The sequence below is a fragment of the Lepisosteus oculatus genome, chromosome 5, assembly GCF_040954835.1.
Source record: "Lepisosteus oculatus isolate fLepOcu1 chromosome 5, fLepOcu1.hap2, whole genome shotgun sequence".
Lineage (NCBI taxonomy): Eukaryota > Metazoa > Chordata > Actinopteri > Semionotiformes > Lepisosteidae > Lepisosteus > Lepisosteus oculatus.
The window spans coordinates 13,510,826-13,519,477 of NC_090700.1; positions in this window are offsets into that span (position 1 = coordinate 13,510,826).

Consider the following 8,652-nt stretch of genomic DNA (forward strand, 5'->3'; position numbering starts at 1 on the left):
ACAATGTTAGGAAATAAAAAAAATACTTTCTGTACATAAGAAAAATGGTCTGATGGTTGACCCTGATTGATTCCAAAATGTATTGGAAGGCGTCCATCTGAAAAATTAAGCAATAACAAAATTTAATAGGGAGTTATTTTAGTATGGAAGTATGCCAAATTTTTTATTTTTGAAAGCATGCTTATTTTCAGAGAAAATGGCATACATTACTGTAAGGGCATACACATATATTTAATCAAAGTTAACTTTTTTAGTTTACTTTAGGCTGCCCATAGTCTAGGCTGGGTAAACAAAATGTCCACCAAGACCAAAATGAGTGACTGCTCATTCTCTTTGGTTCTCTCTTGTGGAGCCCTTAATGCCATTAACATTAAATTCATGTTATTCAAAATTCAAATAATGTTTAAAACATTAACAGAGGCTAGAAATAATGTTTGTGATGTATCTATCAAAAGACCATCTTACCTATCTTGGTAATAGACAGTTTTAGAAGTGGTCATTACAAGAGTACAGTAAGTCAATAAATAAATGACCCGATATGACATTGTGACTGACCGTACTTTTGGCTAGGGTGGCCCTGGGAATCAGAATGTTTTTTACAAAAAATTATTGCAGGCCCAGTCCTCCTCCCCTTTATTACAAAATCTTCTTGAAGCACATCCTTTTACATACTTAGCATCACTTATGAGCCCCATGTGATTAGATGGAGACTACTCCTTCACCAATATCCTCATAATTAACTAATAATAAAATAAAACATAACATTACTTTATTAACCCTTTACAATTTCTTGCATTAGGAATTATATTTTCGCATATCCCAGCTTGCTCTCCATGAGACACACAGACAGGGAGAAAGCTTGGGGTCAGAGCACAGGGTCTGCAATTGTACAGTGCCCCTGGAGCAGTTGGGGTTAAGGGCCTTGCTCAGGAGCCCAATGGAGTAGGATTCCTCTGCCGGCTGTGGGATATGAACCAGCAACTTTCCAGCCACAGGTGCAGATCCTTAGCCACAGAGCCACCGCTCCGCCCCAAATTACCACCCACTGAGCCCCTTTATGATTGTTATAGGTCTTTTGGTGGCCTCTAGAGGCAGGCGGACTGCTTCTACAGTCCCCTTATAAATCTGCCTGCCACAAGTATACTTTTAAAAAGAGGGAGCTGTGAACAAGGAGGTTACGCAGATTAGGTTCACAGCTCCCTTGACCGCCCTCAACAACCATCCACACCAGGCACTTTCCCTTGCAACAGAGCTCGCTGTATCACCTGCAAGTACACAGCCACCACCACACTCATTCAAGGCCCCTCAAGACAATTCCGGATCACCCAGACAGCATCTTGTACCTCCAGCAACCTTATTTACTGTATCTCTTGCAGTAAATGCCCAGCCATCTACATTGGAGAAACAGGAAGGAGACTCGGAGACCGCTTCAGAGAACACGTCAGGGCTGTGAAGATTAAAGATCTCTCCAAGCCCATTGTTTCTCATTTCACCTCTGACGGCCACGACCACACTAATCTCTCCGTCTGTGTTCTCAAAGACGGTTTTCCGAACTCATACATCAGAAAGACCACCGAAACTAAAATTATTCTGCAGTTAGGATCACACATTCTCCCTTCCCTCAACGACAGACTACTGTTCTTTTAAATTGTCTCCATTCATTGGAAGTTTCATTTCACACCTCTCTGCAGCCATTCTGACTTCACACCTCTTGATTGGCCTCTCTTTCTGTCCCCTGCTCCCGCCTCTCACTCCTCCTCCCTCCCAACCTTTGTTCTCCCGCTACTTTACCTTTTCCTACTGCCCTGTCTCTCTCACACCTGAAGAAGGCTCCACGGCTGAAACGTTGTGTTCTCTTTCTTCTTTTTTTCAGCATGGAATAAACCTATTACTTGTTCCTTTGCAGCCTACGCATGCTGACGCAGCTACCCACCTGAACTAGAAGTCTTACTGTCAAGTCATCGTAAATTCCGTTCAATGTTTAAAGAACAGGCAAAAACCTACAGTATGTACAGTACATGTGTCTGCAGTTTCACATTAAGAATAACATACATGTACATTTGGAAAGCCGTGTCATTTCCAATTTAACCTGGGAATGTTCACTAACACTGTGTCGTACTTCGTGTATACAAAAAAATAGTGTGATGATATTCTTGTTGCATTAAGTTTAATAACTTGACATGAGACAATATTATTTTATTGCATGTGCAAGGGTTCTAAGGGTTTCCACCCTTGCTGCTCCTGCCCTGCAAGTTCATCCCTCACTGCCTGGGTGCCAACCTGGGTCTCCAGCGTCACGCAACCGGGAACTTGCCGACTGAGCTAAAGGAGACCTCCCTCAGCAGAGGTGTTTATTCATTACATGTGTAATGCAAGATTAATGTAGTAGGCAATATTGTTCACAAATGAACTCTCTCGTTTGAACGCAATACTATCTCATATAAAAGCAATGAATATTTTTTTCTCCATGGCACTAATAAGCTTTCATATATATTGCCACTAGAGGGGATATTGTTTGTTGTTATTGTTATATTCACTGCCTGCATAAACTCTGCTTCTCTGTAGCTAACAGCACATATTAAGATTACGTGGCAAACAGCCACATTTGCTCAAACCCAAGAAACTGCCGACCAAAGTAAATGCAGACTTCATGAAAGGGTTTTAATATTAAATTACTCTTACTGGATCTGACTTTTGTCGATGAGATTTTGTTTTAACGAGTTTGCTGATTAGTAGCAAATAAAAGTCAGTCATTCAAGCACTGAATATCAGGAAGAAGTTATCTTACTGTACATTTCTACTGTTTAATTGCTGTACAAAAATTTCCTTATACAGTAGTTGAATAAATTCAGTAAGTATTTTGAATTATATGTGTAGTATATAAAACATTCTCATACCACCTTTAGGATCTTTATATGCCTGGTGCCCCATAGGCTTAGAACTCCTGAATTAGACACGAAAAAAGAAATAAACTAGATCTTTGCAATGCTCTGTTCTCACTTGTCACTATTTTTAAATTCTAATGTAGCCTGCAGTAAAAATACCATCTTTTAAATCTAAAAAAACTTGAATGCTTCCCATAATACTATAGAATTTCACCGTGACTACCAGTTGAAGCTTCCTGACCATTACATACAATATGTACTTTTTAAGTATTAATCTTATATTATTTTGTATAACCTTTGTAAATTTGCACGGTTGTAATTTGATTGTGGTGTGTTTTTATCATTACAAAGCTTTTTTAGAAAAATATTTTTAGTAAGTATTGTTTTATTGTAAGTAATACTTTGTTTATTGTCTCAACCACAAACATTTTTGTTTTAGTATGTCATACTGGGAGTTAGTCCAAATAGCATATCCACATCACTCTGTTAAAACCAAAGTAATGCTAAGTTTCTTTTTACTGTACCCCTAAAACCACCATGCAATTATGTTTAAAGTGATGGAAATTACCAAATTAGCAATACTTCCACAACCAATAAAAAGTCAATATGCCTGTGAAATTGCTCAAGTCTGATGACAGAAGAGACTGCAAAGCTTGCCGAAATTCAATTGAATGTTTCATAAAGATAAATTAGCATTAATTATGTACTTAAGGACTAAGAGAGGTGTTTGCTGAAAAGACAGATACTGTACATTGATTGACGTTTAGTAATTTAGAAAACCCACTGGGCATAATCACTACTGAGGTCACATTTAGCCAACTTCATTAGATTTGGGAATGTGACTATAATGTAGTATCATTATTCCATAATTATCCTATATAGTGATATATAGGAAACATAGGAAATCAGCAATACACCCAGATAATAATATTTTCATAATATGGAATATTAGTAGCTTTTTAATTACTGTATACTGTTCAAGTAGTATTGTTTTTGTTGTAAAAATAGATTTTTGTGTATTTAGATTCAAATTTCTAAAGTTTTGTGAAAAAGCCCTATACAAAATTTCTCTGAATGTATTAAATATCAATAAGAACATAACATAACACAAGAGTAAGCCCCAGCTAATCAGCTACAGTAATTGAGCAGCTACAGTTTCATCCAGTCATTCCTTCAAAGAAACCAGGGTATTCCCTTAAAGAACTGCATAATCCCTCGTGGTTTACTACAGGTTTCTCTGTCCAGCTCCTAGTAAAGTTTTAAATTTCTTTTTATCTGTTGAGCTGAAGCATTTCCATTAGTGATTTTTGTGATTGCAAGATAGTTGAGATCACTGGTTGAGAAAACTGATTTGAAAGTAGATAAACCCTCTTGGTACCTATGCTGCCTTCAGAAGTGAAAATTGCACTTTGATTGCATTACTATACTTTGTGAACAGAAAAACACACATATACAATACATTAACATTACTAAAAAAATCCCCAAAAAATTAACATTACTAAAAAAATCATGTCAGACACATCTATTCTGTAAAAGTAGAATAAAATAACATTAAACTTTTCCTCCTGAAAAGCCTATAGTGTGAACTCCACCAGTTAAGCAGATGGTATTTTAAATGCTGGCTAAATGAATTTACCAGGATTATATATTTTTTAATCACTTTCATGTGCAAAAAATAGGGAAAAGGTCATGGTAATGCAACAACTATTCCAGGAAACAGTAGTATATTTTCATAGCCCTGGTTCCTTGGAAAGGAAAGCAGTTATCAGCAATATGAAGTCATTTGCTGAAGTCATTTGTCAAACCAACCAAAATGCTCTCGATCATATTATACTGACCCATCTTTTATTACCTAGAAGACGGCAAGACATGATTGAATCTATTCCCATTTTTAGGCTGATTAGAAGCTGAATGAGAACAAACCAATAAGGGCAATAACTCCATTCTTTTTTTCAGGCAACCACGGTTGTGTAGAAAACCTAGCTTTCCTTTTCAAGGATGAGATGCAGGCAATAGGTATAAACATAACACTAATTACCAGAATAGTTCAGGCTCTACAGGAAGGAATGAGTTAGAGAGGCAGCAAGATTAAATTAAGGTCCCAAGAGGGTTCTAAATATTTAACAGGAAGTTGAAATGTCCAAGCTCCATAAGAGAACTGAGTAGCAAGGTGGTATAAGCTAAAAGTTTTTCATTCAATCCTACAAATGCAACAAACCTTGAGCACAGAGGGATTCTTCCTGTCACCCAGTGGGAATGTACTGTACTGTAGAGACAGGACAAGTGGATGTGCCCTGGTTCAAAATCACATGCCAGGAGGAAAAAGTCTCCATTTTGTCAGAATACTGGTGCCATGTGGAATCTGTTTGGTCACACAGATGGGACCTGATCCAGATTGAAGCCTGGGAAAAAAGACAGAGTGACCACAATGCTCCCTCTTGATTTATATAATGGACCAAAGTCATGTACTGTACCTGGGTAAACTGGGAATAATGAGGAGAAGCTCCAGAAAAAAACTGCTCGCAACACATTTGTGTGAAGTAGGAACCAAACCTCACAAGTGCCATGTCCTATCCATACAGTGGCCACTCTAAGGAAAGTTCTGTGTCTTATGAAACTTCCATAGGCACTTCTTGGTCATGAAAGGCTTGATCAAATGGGGCACCTTCATCAAGATTTTGAGGACACACTTCTTTGTTGGTAGACAGGAGTTAGAGATTGTCATCATCTAGTTAAGAATTAACCACAAAAATTGTCACACATATAAAAAGCCCAACAGTAAGACCTGCAGAGTTGTCACTATCTGTCCCTGAAGCTGGTGATACCCCTATAAAAGTCTTGTGATTTTCCAGCCTGGGGGAAGGAAAATATTCAAGTCATCATTCAAGTCAACAGAAAACAACCACTGTTCAAGATTAAAAGCATTTAGCAAGCAGACAGCAACTGAAATGTTCCCCCAAAAAAGAAAGTTTAAGGGACCACAAACGTGGAATGGGCTGTAGAGAGACGTTTCTTCTTAAGAAAAGAAAGTGTTTTGAAAGAAAACACTCTTCCAACAACAAGGATCTGCTATATAAAAGGTGTTGATTCAGTGTCATTGAGGAACCGTTTTGGCTTTTTGAGAGTAAATGAGAAGCTCATTAAATGCAGGGTAAAAAAAATGGTTGCTTTGTCTTCATCTTGAACTTTTCCCTTTGTCAGCCAAGGCAGTCCTCCAATATGTACTTATTGATATATGAAAGTACTTAATTCTAGCAATAATATTGTATATTATTGAATGACACTGCATTTTACAGTTATTACTTACAAATGTATGCAGTGAATTTTCATTTTAGTTTCATTTTTCAGGATTTTAATGATTTTGTACAGTATAAAAATTAAGTACAGACTAAGAAAATAAAGATTTTATAGATTTATTCCATAAGTGTGAGAATAGCAGAGGCAGGAAGTCTTGTGTGACTGTCAAGAACCTCTACTGATTCATTCACTGGAGTCTTGAACACTGTTGCTTGAACTAGTTTGTTAAAGTGAGAACTAGTTCTTCCTTAATCAAAAAATATATTTATACAGTATACAGTATATTACATTTACATATTTTACTATGTGCACAAAAAATATATTTTTGAGGTGCATTAAATTGAAAACATGGAAATTAAGAGCAGGTAAGTTGAGATTTACCTCTGCAGCAGTACTGTTTAAGATTTAGAAAATTTGAAAAAAATACAAAGGCATGAAAAGCAGAAAGAAGTCAGTAACATTCAGTTTCGTCAAGCTGCTGGCAGGAGGCAAGAGTCTGACTTACAAAGTATTGCTTGTTCAGAATTCTCGGTAAGAAGCATACTGTAACTGATACATTACCAGGGTTTGTTTTCTTACGGAAATTTGTTCTAAGTCAAGGGACGAGCGTCTTGCGTGGTGTGAAAATGATCAGGTGCTCTCAGTCTTGCCTTCCTGCCTGTGGTTCACAGACAGGCTTCAGCATGCTGCACCACTCGGCACAACAGACAGCTTTCTGGCAATGCATGGAGATTTCCTGCACTGGGAAAAATATTCCAGGTGCACTTTCATCTTAAGTTTCTCTTCCCATGCAATAGATCTGAAGCATATTCAGGAGTCAGGTGTCTACTAATTACAGCAAAAGTGAGTGATGAATGGCATACGGTATCTCCAAAATAAATGAAGATATGGGCTTGGTCACCTGTGCCTTTATACTGTATGATAATGCTGCTTGTATTGCACAACACTATAATCCCTCTCTTAACGTTCTGTCCATCAGAATTAAAAAAAATGTACAGTAGTTTAATGAATTAGAAATCAAAGTAATCAAAATTAACATTTAGAAGATACAGAAATGTTATCTTATGTAATAAAGTTTTGGGTTTAGGGTGAGTTAAAATATAACTTCATTTTTCATTATGGTTACATTTCAGATTATAAAAATGAAGACAGGATACTGTGTAGAATGGATTTTTTTTTTTCAAATTTGATGTGACTCCATTTGGGACTGTAGTCACTGTTAGGAATAACACAATGTAATATGCATCTATATCTGGAAAAAAATAAGATAAAACTGAAGTGTCACTCATCCAACACAGATTTTATATATACAATATATACATTTTATCACATAGTATTTGAATTTCAATCTTATTGCTTAAAGCAGGCTGTTGTAGCATGTTACTGTCTCTAGGTGATTCATTCTTATTTAACTAACATTAAATGATAATCCAGATAGAACCAACAGCACAGATAAAAATGGTTTTTTTTTATAGCAATCAGACCTTGATAACCAATAAGCATGAAAATTAAAATTAAAGTTGACGACAAATATTTTGACAATTATAAAACTCCTGGCCTTGGCAACAGTTGCAACATTACATTGATTTCTAAGTGCTATTGAATATAAAACCACAAAGATGCAAGAGATCTAATCTTAATTTAATTTTGTCAGACTGATGAACTTTTATGAAAAAGAAAAATTCAATGGCAGATATGTATTTTAGATATGTATTAAAAATGTACAGTAAGTATAATTAAAATCCAGTTTGCATCTAAAAAAACAAACGTAGTATATGAATCTGATTAGGATAATTTTATAGTCCCCACTTACAAAATAAACTTCGTACTTTTTGTTTCATGACCTATAATTCCAATGAGTCTGTTTGTAAAACTGCAGTAAGCAAAACATCTGGGAAAGTGTTTAGATGGTATGATCAGAAACAGCTTTTGGCAAGATCCTTAAAAGGCTTAGGAGGTAATTACAGAGTTGGAAAAAGTAGTGGGAAAGTACGTAGGAAATACAGTACTTCATTAGGAAGGGAAATGATACCAAGAGATACAAGTTGTTGAGAAAAAGTGACCACGTTAACTCACCTAAAACAAGAGCCAGATCTACTAGACCACAGATTAGAAAGGCTAGAATGTCATGTTTGTCAATGAGAACTAGAGGTCCTCAGCATCTGTAGAAGCTGGCCATATCATATCAATGTATGAAATCATCGTAAAGTACGGAAACTGTGGTAATGCATAACACAAAATATGTGAAGCCATAGAGTAAAATATGGGGGTTAGGTGAACTTTTGCATTGTATTTGCTTATTCGGTCCTTTGCAGTTTTGGCTGCAGAAACCAGAGCAAAAACAGACAGAAAACTACATCAGACTCAATAGGGTATTATTTTCAGTTGGGGAACTCACTTATCTAACCTGTTACTTCATATAAAGTAGACGAAACACTTATTCATTTTGCTATATGCATCAACTTGCCAG